Source organism: Mauremys mutica, chromosome 1, assembly GCF_020497125.1.
Source record: "Mauremys mutica isolate MM-2020 ecotype Southern chromosome 1, ASM2049712v1, whole genome shotgun sequence".
NCBI classification, from domain to species: Eukaryota; Metazoa; Chordata; order Testudines; family Geoemydidae; genus Mauremys; species Mauremys mutica.
This window is the reverse complement of record NC_059072.1, coordinates 291644175-291657653: the sequence shown is the minus strand read 5'-3', so window position 1 is coordinate 291657653 and position 13479 is coordinate 291644175. Positions and strand designations below refer to the sequence as shown.

Below are 13479 nucleotides of genomic sequence, written 5' to 3'. Positions count from 1 at the left end.
GGAAGGATGTGGAAAGTTCTAATAGGATCCTGAAAAGGGGTAGTAGCAGCATCACAGTAAAGATAATTCAGCAGCAGTGAGCGCGTGAGAAGAGCAGAACAAAGTGTTTTGTGTTTCTTTTTTATTAAAAAAGGAAAAGTAAAACCCAACAAGATGTAAGTAGTTCATCTACATATTATGGTTATAGTGCTTGTGGGAAGGCAAAATGAAGTGGCAGACTGAAAAATTACACTGTGAGGAAAAACAAAACAATGTACCTGTTTTTAACAGATTTGTTATTGCACTTTGTGTGATTTGGTGAAAGAAGTGTAAGTGTTTGAATTAGACTGTACACCTCCTGGCGCAAACAGCATTTCTTCTTTTATATATCCTGTCCTGCAAATTCTTACTCATGGGAGTAGCCACACTAAAGTCAGTAGTATTTGCTTACATAAGGACTCCTGAAATGAAGAAAATATGTATAAAATATTTTTTGCATAGATCCCTTTACACATGGGTTAAGAAGTGAAGTGACATTTTCTGCCATGATTCATCACATTCTCCTGTAGAATAATGCTGCCAAGTTAACATCCACCAGTTCTCTGCTAGGCATTTTACATATGATTGTGTTTATTAATCCACTGAGGGCATCCTCAGAGATATAAAACGGGATGAAGAGGAGATGGCTTAAACTGAAGATGTTTTTAAAAATCCAGAAATGGTCTATATAACAGCTTTAACGTTATGCTTCTTGTTTCAAGTGAGCCCTTCATTCCTCACTGTGGAATTTCAGGACAATGACTATTGATTTATCTTCCAAATATGAAACTATTTTCTAATATATATATATGTGTGTGTGTGTGTGTGTGTGTGTGTGTGTGTGTATATATAAATAAATAATGTAGTATGTATGCAATATTGATATATACATAAAATTAAAATGTAAAAGCATATACAGTAGTTCCTGGGATGCACACACACCATTGGAAAAAATGATCAAGAGAAAAATTAGAAGAAAGGATAGAAATAGCAAACAAACAAGTTTAAAGATATTAAATATTTAGCGGTAAAATAAAAATGCATACATGCATAAAATAAAAATGCATACAGTCATTTAAACTCTACTTTAAATGACTGTATTGGGAGAGCTTCCTTTGGTGGTTATAGAGAACTTTTCATGCATTGTTATGATTTACAGTCAATATTAAGCCTGAGAAATGAAATAGTACATATTTATCTTTTATTTTTTTTAAACTAAATTGCAGTACTTGAGACAGAAAGGTTAAAAATGGCTCAGGGAACAACCACACTAAATAATGCTTTAAGGCCTTGATTTATGCAACAAGTTCAGTTCGATAATGAGCAAATCTACTAATCAGTGCCCACAGATATTAGATAAACTCAACAGGGTGAAATGGATATTTGCAGCATAGCAAATGCTAGTTTAATGATTTACTTAATCTAAACATACAGAAATTCGTGCTTGTTAAAATCTGTTTAGCACATGACATATTAATGGAGACAAAACTGCTAGGGCTCCTTCCTCTCCTCCTTCCCCTTGTCCCCCCAATAAATTAAAAAGGAGATTTGGGGGTGAGAGAAAGTCACAGTTGCCAGAAGTTTTATAAATTCCTCAGCAGAGAGACAACAAGATCCACTAATTGGTCAGGTAATAATTCACCTTACATGGTAGAATATAAATTACTTTGATTACTACAGTATATCTATGAAACAGCTATGCAAAACAGACCTACTGGTAATCAAAGTACTTTATAATTAGCAGATTATGCTGGTTTTCCCCATAGCTACATTTGTTAGAGAATGAGGTATGCTCATGCACACTTGGTTGGGGTTTTGCATCTTTAATACTATGCTAATTATTTTTTTTGTCCTGTCCATCAAATTAATGTGTTAATTGTGACAACTCGGGGAGCATTTCTTCACGTGTTGACAAAGAAACAACACCTTGGTAATAAAATAAACCAATGTATTTTCCCCTCTAATAGCTTCATTTTATATTGAAGGATTCAATTGATTAAAAAGGTGGAAATGCAATATTTCAAAGCCACTTCAATCCCAGCACTTTAGTACACAGATCAATGGGCCATTCTTAAAGATAATTCAAAAACATCCTGGAGAACAGGTTATCTGAAAAGCTGATCCTTAACTACATAAAGAAGTTCAATAATCTTTTCAACTACTTTTTTTTGTTGGTAAACTCCCAAGCACTTATTTTAACCTAGATTTTTTACTGTAGTATTACCCAGAGACATGCAATTAGCTACAGGAATTGACCCTTGTCAATTGTGGATGACTGATTCAAATTATCATAACTATGGAATAAACGCAGAAAACAAAATTCACTTTGAATTCTTTAAAGACAGTGCTAAAGCCAAATTCACATTTGACAATTATCTCCTTCTGCACCATCTACAGACTTAAAATGCTAGAGGAAAAGATAATTTAGATGACTCCCTAAATTAACCTGGACTGGCTAATTCACTTGATAATGATTAAACAACATTAAAAAAAGAAAAAGAAAATAGAAAAAAATATCTCTGTCCACCAGATTTAGCAGGTTAATTTGCAGGTTAATGAGACTTCAGTTAACTCAGTGTGGGTATATATGAACTAAATTATTTTCAGTTGCATCAAACAGAATCTGCATAGAATTCACATATTGGGAGCAGTAGCATTTGGATATTATATAAAATAAGAAAAAGAAGGTACACAAACATAAGTGTTTCTACTTTAAAAGTTATTAAAGACTCTGGTGAGTGCCAGGCCCCTTTTCACATCAAGCATCACATCAACCAAGTTTAGTTCCTCTGGATAGTTAATATATATTTACCAAAGCTCAATTTAATCATATAGACTTTATTGGTCAACTGAAGAGAGGAGGACAGTCTCACATTAAAGCAAAGTAGTACTATGAACTGTCAGCAAACCGCCAAACCTAGGTGATGCAATTCATATTACACACAGGAAAATGCTGCATTAAACAGGCTAACAACACCTTTTGATAGGTTAACACCTGAAAAGACCAAAAAAGAAAGGTGCTGACATAAGAAATATGGCACTCATCCTTCCTTTGACTGAGCTCTCTTATTTTCAATCACATTGAGTTCAACCCTTCTTTGGCCCAGGTTCTGGGATTCTAAAGCCTTCTGAGGACAACTGTTCCCTTCAAGCCTACACAGCAAGCAGAATGATTCATGGATATCTTATGAGCCATAAATAAAATAACTGTCTGCCTTCTGGCCTGCACAGAGCTGTCCTCAAGTTTTTCAGTATACATACAAGAATTACCTAGAAAGGTGCCAGGTCCCATGCACAGAATCTCTCATACCTTACTCCTACACCATTATCCATCCAGGTACCACAAACACACACAAAACTGTCCCCCGTCTTCCTCTTATCCTGTTCCAAACCCCCACAAAAAATCCACATTCATTCCAGAATACACCAAGCAATGTCCTTCTTTGGTCCACCCCACACAAAGATGCCCCCTTCCTCATCATCTTGGCACCTGATCCTTTTGTGATGGTCTATACAGGTGTTCATCCCTGGCACACCTTTATGATAATGTTTGTAATTCCTGGTGAGGTATCATTTGAAAATTCATAACTCACTGGTCAATATTGTCCTCATAAAATATGTGTGGTAACGTATATAAAGTTATAAGATTCCACTGTATGGTGTTACTAAGACATATTCAAAGTCTGTGGAACGGCCAAACCAGTTCCTCAAAGACAAAAGAGAACTTGGCACCTCAGCCAGGTGTAAACAAACCAAATGGGCCAACACCTGTTTAAGTGGCTATTCATTGGCAGGAAAAGAGACATAAGTGAAAAGTCTACATCTTAAAAATAAACAGTGTGAGGTTCCTGTCCACACAGACCTTTTGCCTTGGGAATCTCAGCTATAGATGCTCATTGAAGAAGGGAAAGAACTATAAGAAGCGAGGGCAGATAACCCAAATCATTTCTCCCTTTTTCTCTGCCCATGGCATCCACAATAGCTGAAGAACAAAGGAAACAGCATTGAACTGGGAGTGGAATCCTGAGTGAAAGAAGTTCAACCAGTAAGACTGCTGAAACATGGTGTGAGAGACCTTGCTTTGAATTCATTCTAATTTATGTTAGATATTAGTTGTTTTACTTTTATTTTTCTTGTAACCGGTTCTGACTTTTATACCTCATTAATTATATTCACTTAAAATCTATTATTTTGTGGTTAATAAACATGTTTTATTGTTTGAATTGAAGTGTTTAGGAAACTCCATTTGGGATAACAGGATTTGTACATACCATTTTCTATTAATAAAATGATTTCATATGAGCTTGTATTGTCCAGGAGGATGCTGGGCAGCACAAGATATACATTTCTGGAGAAAGTCTGGGACTAGGAGTTTGCTCTTGTTGCTCTGTAGTGTAATTTAAGAGTGGTTGGCTGCAGAACTCATATAAGTGGGAGTAACTTACATGCTGGAGTCTATGTGTGAGAAGACCAGGAGTGGTAGCTCTCACAGCCAAGTAGTTAAAAGGCATCTCAGGTTAGAGAGCTGAGAAGAAACTGCTGTTCATCAGTCCAGATTGTATGCTGAGTATGTCACACACCTATACAGCTGGTCTCTAAATGGAACAAAAGGGAAGAGATTTGGACACATATGTACTCCAAAGATCATCTTCCTCCTGCAGTAGAGAACTACAGACAAGGCATATGTACATCATCCTCTTCTTCTGTCCATTTCCTAGCTGGATCTGCTTCTGCCACCTCATTTCAAGTTTGAGTGTCTCTGCTTCCTTCCCCAGACCTGAAGAAGAGCTCTGTGTAGCTCAAAAACTTGTACTTTCCAACAACAGAAGTTGGTCTAATAAAATATATTACCTTACCTGTCTCTCTTACATCCTGGGACCACACAGCTACAACAACATTGCAAGAAACTGTGTTGTTATGTACACACATAAGAAAAGAAAAAAAAGATTCTCACCATGTATAAAACCTTATAAATGGAGGAATAAAGATAATGCTTTCATATATATCCGAATATAAGGCACACCAAGAGACAATTATTCCATTTGACCAGTGAATATATATTGCCATCTCTTCCTGGTACAGGAACAGATTAGTCTGGCATGTCAACTCATTATTGTATAAAACAGTTGCACTTGTTTGTTCAGTTAACTGGATCTAGATGTTTTCTAGATCTAACGGTTAGAAAAATTCTCTTAGAATTAGCGTAAGGCTTAGGCTGGATAGACCACCATGCGGAGCTTTACATTTCAGAAGCCATCCAGCCAAACACTGTGCTCCTGGATGGCATCTCTGTGAGCAGAAGCTGTGGGGAAGGGCCATCCTGGAGACAATATTCCTAAAGTGGGAGAAAAAGAAATGATGAGGTGAAAGGTGAGAAGAAGAGAACCTGGGATGTGGAAAGGATTGGTTGTTGGCTAGAGAGGCAAGAGTATCAAGTAGGATGCCAACCAAATTATTTACTTAAGATGCAAATACCTCCTGGCTGGTCCTTAATTCTTACTGGCAAAACTGACATATTTGAAACTGAAGTATTTTTTCTTTAAAAATTAGCAGGCCAAATTCTTTGCTGGTGTTAATGCAGCTGTACAAATACACTAGCCAATAATTTGGCCCAACCTTTCTAGGATTTCTGCTGGCACCCTTTCTAAAACTGAAAAGTGTCAAGATTTGTGACATCAGCAGTGGGACCCAGTGCCAGATTACAAACCAGTTTTCACTCTCCTGAAGTATGAAAAAAGCCTCATACTTCAACATCATATGAAGGAAGGGAGGGGGAGGAGGTGGAGAAGAGGAACTTGCACACCCCTGGCACCAAACAGGAGCTGCCCCAGGGAAGTGCTCTGCACCTCCTGCCTGCTCCAGCCCTGAGCCAAATACAGTAACTCCTCACTTTAATGTTGTAGTTATGTTCCTGAAAAATGCAACTTTAAGTGAAACGATGTTAAACTAATCCAATTTTCCCCATAAGATTTAATGTAAATGCGGGGTGTTGGTGCAGACAAAAGGCATTATATACTGTACAGTATTGTACTGTACTGTGGTGGGGAGGTGCCCCTGGCTTACCCTTGGGGATCAGGGATGGGGGGTGGAGGGTCTGGGAGGGAGTTAGGGTGCGGGAGGGCGCTCAGGGTCAGGGTGCGGGAGGAGGATCAGGGCTGGGACAGGCAGGAGGTGCAGAGCACTTCCCTCGGGCAGCGCCACTTTTCTCTGGCTGGCTTTGAAGGGGAAAGCGCAGCTTCTCTCCGGCCATTGGCTGTGCAGCTGCCCCTGCTCCTCCTGAGTCCTCCAGCCCATGCTCACAGGGCCGCATTCTGAAAGGGGCTTTAGAGCTGCAGGCCAGGGCCCCGGGGCCCCCTTAGCCCAGGGCCCTGCAGCCCCTAAGGACTCTGCATTCCAGGTGGCCCCGCTTGCCGGGGGGGGGGCAGCTTCCCTGCTCGCTCGCTCCCATCCTCCCAAGAAATCCTAACCGCCGCCAAACATCTGTTTGGCGGAGGGGGAAGCACTGGGAGGGAGGGAGGAAGGGAGGGGGAGGAGGCGGAGAAGAGGAACTTGTGCAATGCTCCCTTGTAAAGTCAGCCAATTGACGTTATAGGGGAGCATTGCACAACTTTAAACGAGTATGTTCCCTAATGGAGCAGCGACGTAACTTTGCAACAACATTAAGCAGGAGGACGTTAAGTGAGGAGTTACTGCACAAATCTCAGTTTATAAATGATGTGAAAATCTTTGTAACGAGACACAATTATGTCGAGTATTTTAAAGGAATCCCTCCCACCCCACCTCACCCCGAAAAAGTACTAGGGCCTCAGTTTGAGGGTCAGTGCAGAAGGACACTGGCTATAAATGATGCTCCTCCAAAAATGAGATAGAGTGTGGAGCAGAAGGTTGTATTGCATTACTAAAATATTCTCCAAGGGGGCAAAATGTATTTTTAACCGCTACTTAGAAATATTAACTTCTACTGTGCTTTTATAAAGATGTTTCATTTATTTATGTAAGTTACTGTGACTCCAGCTGCTCACCCTTCAGCCAAAGTGTAAATAAAATATCCAAATGGTTCGTTACTTTGGCAGTTACAGTACCCCTTGTTATTTATTAAAGAGTTTCATTACTTAACTAGGCAGTTTTCCATATAAAAATGGTTTCTAGTCATCATACAAAGCTACTGTTCATAAACTGGCATGAGTAAATTCAAAATAATTGCCAACATTTCTAATATTTTTCCTTCACCCCTGCCTTTTGGTCATCACATCTTCTTCACCCACTTATCCATGTAGGTATCCTGAGGTGCTGGCTGACTTTTAGAAAGGAAGATATGAATAGAGCTTTTGAGTCCTAAAGGGATCACTGAATAGCTTGTGTTAATGTCTATGGGACTTAAGTATGTGTAGTAAGGCCAGCAGAGACCCTCTGCTTTATGGTTCTCAAGGTGAACTGCACAGAAACCATGGACCCAACCCATATGCAAGCAAACCCTCTCAGTGAAGCACAACAGAATCAGGAGACCATGAAGTTTTCTGTAACAGGATTTGTGAGCACAGCTTCTGAGACTCCAGTTTGAAAATGCAACCATAACAGTTTGATTGGACTGCACACAGTGTCACCCAGATGACATTAACTGAGACTTCAGATTATTATTTTTTAAACATGTCCACCTCTAACATAAGCTACTATGAAAAAAATAGGTGGCATATTCTCGAGTAAATGTTTATGGTCTCAGTTATGCAATCTCCATTATTGCTGAAGAGAAGCTGTCAGTGTATACATTTGCATTTTGCAACTTGCACATTGATGTTTCTTCATCTATGTATAGATTACGTATTAGATGTGCAAAAAATGTATGCACACTTACATAATTTTCACAAACGTGTATGCAAACTGTGCATGCAAATAGCAAATAGTTATGTTTTTAATTGCATGCACATCAAGGGATCCATAAACACAGTTTAAGTGCATAATTATGCTTCACCAGTTTTGGAAAAAAGAAACAAACAAAAAAAAGAGTCCCATGATTATTCCTGGCATAATACTATAAAAATTATTGAGCTCACACAATTTCTCAGCTTAGACTGTTTTGTACATCATAGAGAAAAAATGATCAATGAAATTGCATCATCCAGAGTTAATCCATCATGTTATGTTTGAACACCTTTGTAGCACCATTTAGTTCCTTTTCTGAATGATCCAAATTATCTGCAGTTAAGCATCCTCTCAAAAGGCAAGAGAAAAAAAAGATCAGTTTCAACTTTTAATTTCACAAGCTAACCTACAAATGACATTAAAATTGCTGGTAATGCTAAAGCATTACTAGACACCTACACATTTTTATTGAAAGACTGCAGCTACAATTCATTAGTTAATGACTAAGCTCTACTTGCCAGAGCACATTCATGCTCAGGACTGGGAAGTGGCTGGGTTTCAAGGGCCTTGCAATAACAGTAACGATCAAACCAGCCTCTTTTGTTGCATTTTTGCAAAAACAATATGCTTAAAATAACACTTGAATTGTATTGGCTTCTCCATGGAGGCTTTTATTCTATGCCATTAGTTTGTCAGTGTAAATTTATTTGGTGTTACTCAAGTATATGAGTGCACATAAAGCTCTCTTAAAAATGATGTGCGTTAACTTAGGTGACTCAACTAACTAAGCACTTGTTTAAGACAAAATTCAATAAAAAGGATACCTACACTGGATCTATTTCCTCTGCTGTTTGATACAAAAATTACTCAGCGAAAGCTAAATGTCAAAACTAGTCAGTTATTCCAAAGCGGTATAATCCCGTCCATGCATATTTTTACATGTACAAAAAATAAGGCCTATTTAATGTGATAGTCATGCCCGTCAATAACTATCTATGTACAATCTATGCTAATGAATCATGGATATGAGAATGCTCTTATTTATATATTTTGTTTAAAAAATGAAACATTTTAAATTAAAGGAACATTTATAACTAATATGCTATGTTTAACAGCCAACAAAACCATCCCTCTGATAGCATGCCCAGTGACATTTTTTACATAAGCACACCTAGATCCTTTAAGTACTATACAGCACTTTTAATCCTGATTAGTTGGGAAACCAAAAGGAAAAAAAAATGTTCACCCTTTTTGTTCCTGTCTAGTGCTTAATCACTGACTTCAAATCCATAGGTCACCAGAGAGCTACTCTCAAAGAGGAATCGGGCATATAACCAGGATGACAGAAGAGTCTTCTCTGTGCAGAAATTGGGTTACCCTCAGAGAAATTACATTTCAAATCATGTCTTGAAAATGAAACTTCTGATTTGTCAGGTTGTGGAATTTTGGGGGATGCTTTCAGCTGTTAATACCATGAATTTTTAGGCACTAGTACAATTTGATGAGAAGCAATGAAAATCATTTTTAAATAGTAAGCTGTCCCGTGGAGAAATACAAATGTGCACTTGGGAGATTACATCAGTCTAAATTTTATATGATAGATAGATAGATAGATAGATAGATAGATAGATAGATAGATATAACATTTCTCCTATTTTAATACAAGTAGCAACTTCTATACTCTATGAGGATTATTTTTCTTTAAAGAAGGAGATATTTCCTCAGAGGAAAAACTAATAAGGTAGCCTTGAAGATAACAAGCAACCTAACTGCATGAACCAACTCTAGTAAAATTGCCTGTGGCACATTCTCCAGGGAGAGTCTACCATTTTGTATGTGACTCCAGTAAGTACTATCTAGAATATATCATTTTAGGTTATTATATCACACTTATCACCATGGTATCTGAATGCCACTAACTGCGGCTATAGGTGCTGATTTCCTGCATGTCTGCAAGATGCATAGACATAGCAAAACAAGAAATGCTTTTCAGAATGTGTAAAAACAACCCTTTTTTAAAACTGCAAAACTTTTTAAGAATAATGCACAAGCCTACTGCACAAGCCAAAACACTGGATTTTGTTATTATGATTCCAGAAGAACAAAAATATCCATCTCGGGCTGTGGTAAATGTGAAGATGTGTGTATTCTGCCCCTCCACTCTTCCCCACACACATGGTAAATAAGTGCTAACTATAATAGACTAAGATATTATCACATCTGAGTACCAAGGCATCTCTACTCACTATGATTGACAGAGGTAATAAGTATTTTGTTGTGTTGGTGGAATCACAGTGTAATGTACTGTACATGTCTCAACATTGAAAATAATCATAGAACGTTTGCAATCTCCTTACCTATTTTTTTTAACCCTGTATTTCTCTGGATCCGTATGAGAGGAGAAAGCCACAGCCACAAAATAATATCCCTGCTTCTAGAGAATTTATTCATTCATATTTTAAAATGTTAACAAGTTGTCCTTTGTATTAAAAAAAAAAGATTAGATTTTTTTTCTCTTTTGGATAAGGAGCGCAATCCAAGTTTGTGTATTGACAGGCACAACTCTATTTTGTTTGTGGAAAACACAATTTTTTAAGGAAAAATACATTGTAGTGGGGTGGTCACCCGCTCCAGCCTTAAAGGGTTTAAAACAGCCCTGAGAGTGGTCTGTGGCTGGGAGCAAGTAGTTCCCAGGCTGATTGGGGAAGCAGGCACAGCTTTGGCCATGCCCCAATCAGGGCTCAGCTGGCCCTTATAAGAGGGCAGCGGGCTCAGAACAGAGTTAGTCTCTCTGTGTCTCTAGTGGGAGAAGGGCCTGGCTGCTGAGAAGCTGAACAGAGTATCTGAGGGGAGCATGGCTGGGAAATAGGGCAAGAGAGCTGGGGAGATTCCGCCTGGAAAAGCCCCAGGCTGCAGCCTTGTCAAAGGCCAGAAAGGTACTAGGGTTCAAGAGTGCAGCCGGTCTAAACCCCCCTTGCCTATGATGAGTGGCTTTTACACTGCAGTCTGCCCCAGAGAGCGGGGGCTAGATGGTGACTGAGGCAAGGTGGGGCTAGTGGGTGGGGGTTCCCCTGGGTGGGGAGATCCTGAGAGTGGGTGTACTGCCAGGGGGAAGCATCTGAGGACAAGGGGCACCAGGTCCAGGAGGGACATGGGGGCAAGCGGGACACCGGCCTACAGAGGGCGCTCTGGGTCAAAAGAGCTAATTCCCAGGACGACCGACAGGAGGTGCTGCAGGGGTGTGTCCTTGCCTTGTTACATACATGTAATATTTATTTTCCCTATGTTAGAGAAACAAAATAAGTATTGAGTCTCATGGGTTAGATAAAGGCTTGTTGTCAAGTCAATGTTATGAATTAATAACACATTTCTCTACTCTAAGGCACTTCCATGAGGAAGCATGGTTCCATCAACCCATTGGTATCCTACTTGTGCAATAAAATAAAACCTCTCCCCCCCAAAAAGAAACAAACAACAACAAAACAAATAACAAATCAAACAGTGATTTTCTCTTCTCTGGACAGGGGTTGATCAGAGTTGCAGATACCTATCACATACATGTGAATTCAAAGGGGACCCATTATAGTGAGAGGAGAGCTCCACTATAGCTAAGGCTGAGACTAGCTTACTGCTTTACAACTGAATTTTCCAGGTCCTCTATTAATATTATATCACAACAACAGTAGGAAGAGTACTAGGGTAAAGGAAGATATTAGAAGTAAATTTTCCATCCCTACTGTTGAGTTTAAGTCATATGGTAACATGTCTATGTGTTGTTACAAAGAGGAGGCCTTCATCATTGAGTAAAATATAATTATTTTAGCATTAAACCAAACAGTAAATGGAAACAAGTTAATACAGTTCTCTCTGTTTCATTCTACAAATGAAGAACCATATCTGCCTTCAGGTAAGTGGATACCACTTCAACAGAAATGCAATTCACTTCAATGGAAATTGCGTGAACATATCTGAGGACAGAGCTTTACTAAAAAAAAAACCAAACAAGTACTTTAAATTAAGAGTTCTTTTCAAATGTCTCAAAATGCCCTTCCAAACTATTGTATGGTACCTCTACACTGTCTATGGAAGGGGACAATTCACAATTTTGGGAGGCAAAAGCTCATTTTGCTATTTACTTGATGAAGAATTTCAGTTTCTGACTAAATGGTTTTCCATTTACGGCACAAGTGTATAGTCATCAGCATTCAGTAACACTGTAGAATTTCTGAGCACCAAGATAAATTACCTTCTACTCCTCCAATGTCATGGCACTCAATAAGATATGCTTACAAGCTAGTACATCTGAAAAGAGAAAAAAAACACAAAAAAAACAACCTTGTGTGGTGCATAGGTACTCAGAGAAGTAGGAATCAAACAAAAACTATTATCCAGGAAGTGCAAAAGGACAAAACAAAAACAGTTGTCTTTAAACAGAGGTACACTTCACAGGACACTGAAAATGAATATCATTAATTAGTGTATCTGATTAGCATGGTAATAGAACAAAAGACTGGGAATTAGAAAACAACCTTGTTCATTCAAAAAATGCCATTTAAAAGTAACAAATATTGTTTATTCTCTAAAGGAACAAGATTACTTTCTAAGCGGATGGAATTGGAGTCACATTCTCATTATTTCTCAAAACCAGAAGCAGGAATGATTTTGTGGAAATATACATCTACAGAACAATATTAGCTGTCAACTCCATATCTTGTAAAAGAGTATGTGAAAGACCTAAAAAAAAGCATTGCCTCTCTTAGTTCAAGAGTTGGCATATCTTGTGATCAGCCTCTATCAGACAAAGCTGGGCATGATTATAATAAGGATCACAAATTAGGTTTCTCCCTCAGAATATTTAATGTAAGAAAAATTACAGCAGCAGAAATAAGAATTAAATATGCATAATGTCCAGTCTGTCTAAGGTATGCTAAAGACTAAGGAAAGCTAACAGGAGCGTCAAAACAGCATTAATTGGTGCTCAAAAATTCTACCACTCCGTTGGTCATTTGTACCCATTCAAGTGTTGCAAGTGAGATTTCCAAGGACTCAGCAGTGTGATCCTTTTTCATCAGAGTAGTCCTATTGAATGAGCAAATGCTTACCAAAGAAAACAGAGATTGCACAGTCAAGTCCACCATTAGAAACTGAATTTGACTAATCAGATAATCAATTTCAGTACTAATGTAACAAACCAAGATATTCATCAAAAACCCTAGAATACTACATTTCCCCAGAGTTTCCTGAAAGAGTCTCAAAAACAAACATAAACAAATAACAAACTGTATGTGACATATTATATGCTTCACTGCCCTAGGATTTTGTAAAAATCACCACTATCATTAATTGATCTTGTGTCACACGATTAGAACTAGTTTGCCTTCTGGAATACCCCAGAATTCACACACAGTTCTCCAGATCCATTCAATTATGCCTGAAAAATTGGATTTTAATCAATTGTTCATCTTATTTCTATTTTTTACAGAATGATAAATGGGAAAAGAAGACAAATCCTGCCAACTGGAGAAATCATGCTAACTGGCAGAGCATCCCACTGAAAATACAGTGGCTTCCTATTTTAAACAACAATCATGCAATTTAAAA

The 13479-nt window shown here is 38.3% G+C and overlaps 1 protein-coding gene across 4 annotated transcripts in view; it reads right to left on the bottom strand.

Annotated features, from left to right (window-relative positions):
* PCDH9 (protocadherin 9) overlaps nt 1–13479 on the bottom strand; it is a 904685-nt gene that overhangs the window by 307099 nt on the left and 584107 nt on the right. Inside the window, exon 4 of one of the 4 annotated variants that reach the window (XM_045011862.1) lies at nt 4555–4613. The exons of the other annotated variants lie outside the window; for them this stretch is intronic. The gene's annotated coding sequence lies outside the window, so the exon portion shown is untranslated. Of the gene's footprint in view, nt 1–4554; nt 4614–13479 lie in introns of those variants that run through there. 4 annotated transcript variants of the gene reach the window in all.